The sequence below is a fragment of the Syngnathus leptorhynchus genome, unplaced genomic scaffold (assembly GCF_054491065.1).
Source record: "Syngnathus leptorhynchus isolate UIUO unplaced genomic scaffold, UIUO_Slep HiC_scaffold_557, whole genome shotgun sequence".
Taxonomy (NCBI): Eukaryota; Metazoa; Chordata; class Actinopteri; order Syngnathiformes; family Syngnathidae; genus Syngnathus; species Syngnathus leptorhynchus.
Window position 1 is genome coordinate 25,001 of NW_028232459.1, and position 9,037 is coordinate 34,037.

Below are 9,037 nucleotides of genomic sequence, written 5' to 3' on the forward strand. Positions count from 1 at the left end.
CGGCCCTTTGGCTGCCTGGTACCTAAAACACTTCCATTGATCCAGCCACGGAGGGTGCTGGCTGGTGGCTCCATAGCTCCATAGCTCCATACCTCCAGAGCTCCAGAGCTCCATAGCACCAGAGCTCCATAGCTCCATAGCACCAGAGCTCCATAGCACCAGAGCTCCATAGCACCAGAGCTCCATAGCTCCATAGCACCAGAGCTCCATAGCTCCATAGCACCAGAGCTCCATAGCTCCATAGCACCAGAGCTCCATAGCTCCATAGCTCCATAGCACCAGAGCTCCATAGCTCCATAGCACCAGAGCTCCATAGCTCCATAGCACCAGAGCTCCATAGCTCCATAGCACCAGAGCTCCATAGCTCCATAGCACCAGAGCTCCATAGCTCCATAGCACCAGAGCTCCATAGCTCCATAGCACCAGAGCTCCATAGCTCCATAGCACCAGAGCTCCATAGCTCCATAGCACCAGAGCTCCATAGCTCCATAGCACCAGAGCTCCATAGCTCCATAGCTCCAGGGCTCCATAGCTCCAGGGCTCCATAGCTCCATAGCTCCAGGGCTCCATAGCTCCAGGGCTCCAGGGCTCCATAGCTCCATACCTCCAGAGCTCCATAGCTCCATACTTCCAGAGCTCCATAGCTCCATAGCTCCATACTTCCATAGCTCCAGCCGCGGAGGGTGCTGGCTGGTGGCTCCATAGCTCCATACTTCCATACTTGCAGCCACGGAGTTGGCTAAAATTGCACTAAGTGCGAAAGCCCATTCATTTACAACGGCGTGTCCGCCAGGCGGCGACATTTCCCCGTTACCGGTGGCTGCGCGGCGGGTGAGTGACAGAGCTTATCCGAGCGGCTGGAACTCTGCGCCGGCGTGGTCGAGCGTGAGGCCCCGGCCCTTTGGCTGCCTGGTACCTAAAACACTTCCATTGATCCAGCCACGGAGGGTGCTGGCTGGTGGCTCCATAGCTCCATAGCTCCATAGCACCAGAGCTCCATAGCTCCATAGCACCAGAGCTCCATAGCTCCATAGCACCAGAGCTCCATAGCTCCATAGCACCAGAGCTCCAGAGCTCCATAGCACCAGAGCTCCAGAGCTCCATAGCACCAGAGCTCCATAGCTCCATAGCACCAGAGCTCCAGAGCTCCATAGCACCAGAGCTCCATAGCTCCATAGCACCAGAGCTCCATAGCTCCATAGCACCAGAGCTCCATAGCTCCATAGCACCAGAGCTCCATAGCTCCATAGCACCAGAGCTCCATAGCTCCATAGCTCCAGGGCTCCATAGCTCCAGGGCTCCATAGCTCCATAGCTCCAGGGCTCCATAGCTCCAGGGCTCCAGGGCTCCATAGCTCCAGGGCTCCAGGGCTCCATAGCTCCATACCTCCAGAGCTCCATAGCTCCATACTTCCAGAGCTCCATAGCTCCATAGCGCCATACTTCCATAGCTCCATAGCTCCATACTTCCATAGCACCAGAGCTCCATAGCTCCAGAGCTCCATAGCTCCAGCCTGGGTGGCTGGTGGCTCCATAGCTCCATACTTCCATAGCTCCAGTCAGAGAGTTGGCGAAAATTGCACTAAGTGCGAAAGCCCATTCATTTACAACGGCGTGTCCACAAGGCGGCGACATTTCCCCGTTACCGGTGGCTGCGCGGCGGGTGAGTGACAGAGCTTATCCGAGCGGCTGGAACTCTGCGCCGGCGTGGTCGAGCGTGAGGCCTCGGCCCTTTGGCTGCCTGGTACCTAAAACACTTCCATTGATCCAGCCACGGAGGGTGCTGGCTGGTGGCTCCATAGCTCCATAGCTCCATAGCTCCATAGCTCCATAGCTCCATACTTCCATAGCTCCATACTTCCATAGCTCCAGACTTCCATAGCTCCATAGCTCCATAGCTCCATAGCTCCATACTTCCAGAGCGCCATAGCTCCATAGCACCAGAGCTCCAGAGCTCCATAGCTCCATAGCTCCATAGCCCCAGAGCTCCATAGCTCCATAGCTCCATAGCTCCAGAGCTCCATACTTCCATAGCTCCAGAGCTCCAGCCTGTCTGGTGGCTCCATAGCTCCATAGCTCCATACTTGCAGCCACGGAGCTGGCGAAAATTGCACTAAGTGCGAAAGCCCATTCATTTACAACGGCGTGTCCACAAGGCGGCGACATTTCCCCGTTACCGGTGGCTGCTTAGCGGGAGAGTGACAGAGCTTATCCGAGCGGCTGGAACTCTGGGCCGGCCTGGTCGAGCGGCTGGCCTCGGTAGTTGAGGTACCAGGGGCGGGCTGGGGAGCTCCAGGCGGGGCTTGTGAGAGAGTGTAGCCGAGCGGCTGGAACTCTGGGCCGGCGTGGTTGAGCAGCATGCCCGCGGAGGTGGCTCTTCCATAGGCACGGAGGGTGCTGGAGCTCCACACTTCCCTAGGCACGGAGGGTGCTGGAGCTCCACACTTCCATAGCTCCAGGCACGGAGGGTGCTGGAGCTCCACACTTCCATAGGCACGGAGGGTGCTGGAGCTCCATACTTCCATAGCTCCAGGCACGGAGGGTGCTGGAGCGCCACACTTCCATAGGCAGGGAGGGTGCTGGAGCTCCACACTTCCATAGGCACGGAGGGTGCTGGAGCTCCACACTTCCATAGGCAGGGAGGGTGCTGGAGCTCCACACTTCCATAGGCAGGGAGGGTGCTGGAGCTCCACACTTCCATAGGCAGGGAGGGTGCTGGAGCTCCACACTTCCATAGGCAGGGAGGGTGCTGGAGCTCCACACTTCCATAGGCAGGGAGGGTGCTGGAGCTCCACACTTCCATAGGCAGGGAGGGTGCTGGAGCTCCACACTTCCATAGGCAGGGAGGGTGCTGGAGCTCCACACTTCCATAGGCAGGGAGGGTGCTGGAGCTCCACACTTCCATAGGCAGGGAGGGTGCTGGAGCTCCACACTTCCATAGGCAGGGAGGGTGCTGGAGCTCCACACTTCCATAGGCAGGGAGGGTGCTGGAGCTCCACACTTCCATAGGCAGGGAGGGTGCTGGAGCTCCACACTTCCATAGGCAGGGAGGGTGCTGGAGCTCCACACTTCCATAGGCAGGGAGGGTGCTGGAGCTCCACACTTCCATAGGCAGGGAGGGTGCTGGAGCTCCACACTTCCATAGGCAGGGAGGGTGCTGGAGCTCCACACTTCCATAGGCAGGGAGGGTGCTGGAGCTCCACACTTCCATAGGCAGGGAGGGTGCTGGAGCTCCACACTTCCATAGGCAGGGAGGGTGCTGGAGCTCCACACTTCCATAGGCAGGGAGGGTGCTGGAGCTCCACACTTCCATAGGCAGGGAGGGTGCTGGAGCTCCACACTTCCATAGGCAGGGAGGGTGCTGGAGCTCCACACTTCCATAGGCAGGGAGGGTGCTGGAGCTCCACACTTCCATAGGCAGGGAGGGTGCTGGAGCTCCACACTTCCATAGGCAGGGAGGGTGCTGGAGCTCCACACTTCCATAGGCAGGGAGGGTGCTGGAGCTCCACACTTCCATAGGCAGGGAGGGTGCTGGAGCTCCACACTTCCATAGGCAGGGAGGGTGCTGGAGCTCCACACTTCCATAGGCAGGGAGGGTGCTGGAGCTCCACACTTCCATAGGCAGGGAGGGTGCTGGAGCTCCACACTTCCATAGGCAGGGAGGGTGCTGGAGCTCCACACTTCCATAGGCAGGGAGGGTGCTGGAGCTCCACACTTCCATAGGCAGGGAGGGTGCTGGAGCTCCACACTTCCATAGGCAGGGAGGGTGCTGGAGCTCCACACTTCCATAGGCAGGGAGGGTGCTGGAGCTCCACACTTCCATAGGCAGGGAGGGTGCTGGAGCTCCACACTTCCATAGGCAGGGAGGGTGCTGGAGCTCCACACTTCCATAGGCAGGGAGGGTGCTGGAGCTCCACACTTCCATAGGCAGGGAGGGTGCTGGAGCTCCACACTTCCATAGGCAGGGAGGGTGCTGGAGCTCCACACTTCCATAGGCAGGGAGGGTGCTGGAGCTCCACACTTCCATAGGCAGGGAGGGTGCTGGAGCTCCACACTTCCATAGGCAGGGAGGGTGCTGGAGCTCCACACTTCCATAGGCAGGGAGGGTGCTGGAGCTCCACACTTCCATAGGCAGGGAGGGTGCTGGAGCTCCACACTTCCATAGGCAGGGAGGGTGCTGGAGCTCCACACTTCCATAGGCAGGGAGGGTGCTGGAGCTCCACACTTCCATAGGCAGGGAGGGTGCTGGAGCTCCACACTTCCATAGGCAGGGAGGGTGCTGGAGCTCCACACTTCCATAGGCAGGGAGGGTGCTGGAGCTCCACACTTCCATAGGCAGGGAGGGTGCTGGAGCTCCACACTTCCATAGGCAGGGAGGGTGCTGGAGCTCCACACTTCCATAGGCAGGGAGGGTGCTGGAGCTCCACACTTCCATAGGCAGGGAGGGTGCTGGAGCTCCACACTTCCATAGGCAGGGAGGGTGCTGGAGCTCCACACTTCCATAGGCAGGGAGGGTGCTGGAGCTCCACACTTCCATAGGCAGGGAGGGTGCTGGAGCTCCACACTTCCATAGGCAGGGAGGGTGCTGGAGCTCCACACTTCCATAGGCAGGGAGGGTGCTGGAGCTCCACACTTCCATAGGCAGGGAGGGTGCTGGCACATCCACACTTCCAGCCACGGAGCATGCTGGCACTTCCACCTTGCTTGCTAAGTCGGCGTGATCTTGCCCAAAAAGTCCCTCCTCACCTCCAGCTGGAAGTGGAAAAAAATCCTCCACCTGCTTGGCCGAGGTTCTGGAAGCCAGCAGCTCGCAGAATGTTGCCAAAGTTTCACTGGAAGGAAAAGAAAAGAGAAGACCGAGTGCGCATTTCACCTACCGCCGAATGTCCACAAGAGGGAAGTGTCACTCCGTCGCAGAATCTGCGCCGACGCACTCGGCACCCTTCGAATTTATGGTGCCGGTGCGGGTGTTCTGGGTGCAAAAAGGCCGCCCAAGTGGTAGAAAAAAATCAGACTTCGTCTCTTAGGTCGAAATTAATGCCAAGTTTTGAAATGCGCTGGCAGGGGTGGACCAGGGCCCGTTAGAAGTGCTTAGGCGAGGTCCTGGAAGCCTAACCCGGCGTGATCTTGTGCAAAAAGCCGCTGCTGAGCTCCAGCTGGAAGTGTAAAAAGAACCGGGCTGGATCAAAAAAAGAACCGGGCGGCCCGTTAAAATTGCTTAGCCGAGGTCCTGGAACCCTAACCCGGCGTGATCTTGTGCAAAAAGCCGCTGCTGAGCTCCAGCTGGAAGTGTAAAAAGAACCGGGCTGGTTCAAAAAAAGAACCGGGCGACCCGTTAGAAGTGCTTAGCCGAGGTCCTGGAAGCCTAACCCGGCGTGATCTTGTGCAAAAAGCCGCTGCTGAGCTCCAGCTGGAAGTGGAAAAAGAACCGGGCTGGATCAAAAAAGAACCGGGCTGGATCAAAAAAGAACCGGGCGGCCCGTTAAAATTGCTTAGCCGAGGTCCTGGAAGCCTAACACGGCGTGATCTTGTGCAAAAAACCGCTCCCGAGCTCCAGCTGGAAGTGTAAAAAGAACCGGGCTGGATAAAAAAAGAACCGGGCTGGATCAAAAAAGAACCGGGCGACCCGTTAAAATTGCTTAGCCGAGGTCCTGGAAGCCTAACCCGGCGTGATCTTGTGCAAAAAGCCGCTGCTGAGCTCCAGCTGGAAGTGGAAAAAGAACCGGGCTGGATCAAAAAAGAACCGGGCTGGATCAAAAAAGAACCGGGCGGCCCGTTAAAATTGCTTAGCCGAGGTCCTGGAAGCCTAACACGGCGTGATCTTGTGCAAAAAACCGCTCCCGAGCTCCAGCTGGAAGTGTAAAAAGAACCGGGCTGGATAAAAAAAGAACCGGGCTGGATCAAAAAAGAACCGGGCGACCCGTTAAAATTGCTTAGCCGAGGTCCTGGAAGCCTAACACGGCGTGATCTTGTGCAAAAAGCCGCTCCCGAGCTCCAGCTGGAAGTGTAAAAAGAACCGGGCTGGATAAAAAAAGAACCGGGCTGGATCAAAAAAGAACCGGGCGACCCGTTAAAATTGCTTAGCCGAGGTCCTGGAAGCCTAACCCGGCGTGATCTTGTGCAAATAGCCGCTGCCGAGCTCCAGCTGGAAGTGTGAAAAGAACCGGGCTGGATAAAAAAAAGAACCGGGCTGGATCAAAAAAGAACCGGGCGACCCGTTAAAATTGCTTAGCCGAGGTCCTGGAAGCCTAACACGGCGTGATCTTGTGCAAAAAACCGCTCCCGAGCTCCAGCTGGAAGTGTAAAAAGAACCGGGCTGGATAAAAAAAGAACCGGGCTGGATCAAAAAAGAACCGGGCGACCCGTTAAAATTGCTTAGCCGAGGTCCTGGAAGCCTAACCCGGCGTGATCTTGTGCAAAAAGCCGCTCCCGAGCTCCAGCTGGAAGTGTAAAAAGAACCGGGCTGGATAAAAAAAGAACCGGGCTGGATCAAAAAAGAACCGGGCGACCCGTTAAAATTGCTTAGCCGAGGTCCTGGAAGCCTAACACGGCGTGTTCTTGTGCAAAAAGCCGCTCCCAAGCTCCAGCTGGAAGTGTAAAAAGAACCGGGCTGGATAAAAAAAAGAACCGGGCTGGATCAAAAAAGAACCGGGCGACCCGTTAAAATTGCTTAGCCGAGGTCCTGGAAGCCTAACACGGCGTGATCTTGTGCAAAAAGCCGCTCCCGAGCTCCAGCTGGAAGTGTAAAAAGAACCGGGCTGGATAAAAAAAGAACCGGGCTGGATAAAAAAAAGAACCGGGCGACCCGTTAAAATTGCTTAGCCGAGGTCCTGGAAGCCTAACACGGCGTGTTCTTGTGCAAAAAGCCGCTCCCGAGCTCCAGCTGGAAGTGTAAAAAGAACCAGGCTGGATAAAAAAAAGAACCGGGCTGGATCAAAAAAGAACCGGGCGACCCGTTAAAATTGCTTAGCCGAGGTCCTGGAAGCCTAACACGGCGTGATCTTGTGCAAAAAGCCGCTCCCGAGCTCCAGCTGGAAGTGTAAAAAGAACCGGGCTGGATAAAAAAAGAACCGGGCTGGATAAAAAAAAGAACCGGGCGACCCGTTAAAATTGCTTAGCCGAGGTCCTGGAAGCCTAACACGGCGTGTTCTTGTGCAAAAAGCCGCTCCCGAGCTCCAGCTGGAAGTGTAAAAAGAACCAGGCTGGATAAAAAAAAGAACCGGGCTGGATCAAAAAAGAACCGGGCGACCCGTTAAAATTGCTTAGCCGAGGTCCTGGAAGCCTAACACGGCGTGATCTTGTGCAAAAAGCCGCTCCCGAGCTCCAGCTGGAAGTGTAAAAAGAACCGGGCTGGATAAAAAAAGAACCGGGCTGGATAAAAAAAAGAACCGGGCGACCCGTTAAAATTGCTTAGCCGAGGTCCTGGAAGCCTAACACGGCGTGATCTTGTGCAAAAAGCCGCTCCCGAGCTCCAGCTGGAAGTGTAAAAAGAACCAGGCTGGATAAAAAAAAGAACCGGGCTGGATCAAAAAAGAACCGGGCGACCCGTTAAAATTGCTTAGCCGAGGTCCTGGAAGCCTAACACGGCGTGTTCTTGTGCAAAAAGCCGCTCCCGAGCTCCAGCTGGAAGTGTAAAAAGAACCAGGCTGGATAAAAAAAAGAACCGGGCTGGTTCAAAAAAGAACCGGGCAACCCGTTAAAATTGCTTAGCCGAGGTCCTGGAAGCCTAACACGGCGTGTTCTTGTGCAAAAAGCCGCTCCCGAGCTCCAGCTGGAAGTGTAAAAAGAACCAGGCTGGATAAAAAAAAGAACCGGGCTGGATCAAAAAAGAACCGGGCGACCCGTTAAAATTGCTTAGCCGAGGTCCTGGAAGCCTAACACGGCGTGTTCTTGTGCAAAAAGCCGCTCCCGAGCTCCAGCTGGAAGTGTAAAAAGAACCAGGCTGGATAAAAAAAAGAACCGGGCTGGTTCAAAAAAGAACCGGGCAACCCGTTAAAATTGCTTAGCCGAGGTCCTGGAAGCCTAACACGGCGTGATCTTGTGCAAAAAGCCGCTCCCGAGCTCCAGCTGGAAGTGTAAAAAGAACCGGGCTGGATAAAAAAAGAACCGGGCTGGATAAAAAAAAGAACCGGGCGACCCGTTAAAATTGCTTAGCCGAGGTCCTGGAAGCCTAACACGGCGTGATCTTGTGCAAAAAGCCGCTCCCGAGCTCCAGCTGGAAGTGTAAAAAGAACCAGGCTGGATAAAAAAAAGAACCGGGCTGGATCAAAAAAGAACCGGGCGACCCGTTAAAATTGCTTAGCCGAGGTCCTGGAAGCCTAACACGGCGTGATCTTGTGCAAAAAGCCGCTCCCGAGCTCCAGCTGGAAGTGTAAAAAGAACCAGGCTGGATAAAAAAAAGAACCGGGCTGGATCAAAAAAGAACCGGGCGACCCGTTAAAATTGCTTAGCCGAGGTCCTGGAAGCCTAACACGGCGTGTTCTTGTGCAAAAAGCCGCTCCCGAGCTCCAGCTGGAAGTGTAAAAAGAACCAGGCTGGATAAAAAAAAGAACCGGGCTGGATCAAAAAAGAACCGGGCGACCCGTTAAAATTGCTTAGCCGAGGTCCTGGAAGCCTAACACGGCGTGTTCTTGTGCAAAAAGCCGCTCCCGAGCTCCAGCTGGAAGTGTAAAAAGAACCAGGCTGGATAAAAAAAAGAACCGGGCTGGATCAAAAAAGAACCGGGCGACCCGTTAAAATTGCTTAGCTGAGGTCCTGGAAGCCTAACACGGCGTGATCTTGTGCAAAAAGCCGCTCCCGAGCTCCAGCTGGAAGTGTAAAAAGAACCGGGCTGGATAAAAAAAAAGAACCGGGCTGGTTCAAAAAAGAACCGGGCAACCCGTTAAAATTGCTTAGCCGAGGTCCTGGAAGCCTAACCCGGCGTGATCTTGCCCGAAAGTCGGCCTCTATACTTCCATTTTAGGTACCAGGGGCTATTAGTGTACTTGGTCCCACTAGTCAGTGTACTCATCCAGTTACCCCCCGTTTTCCAAAACACC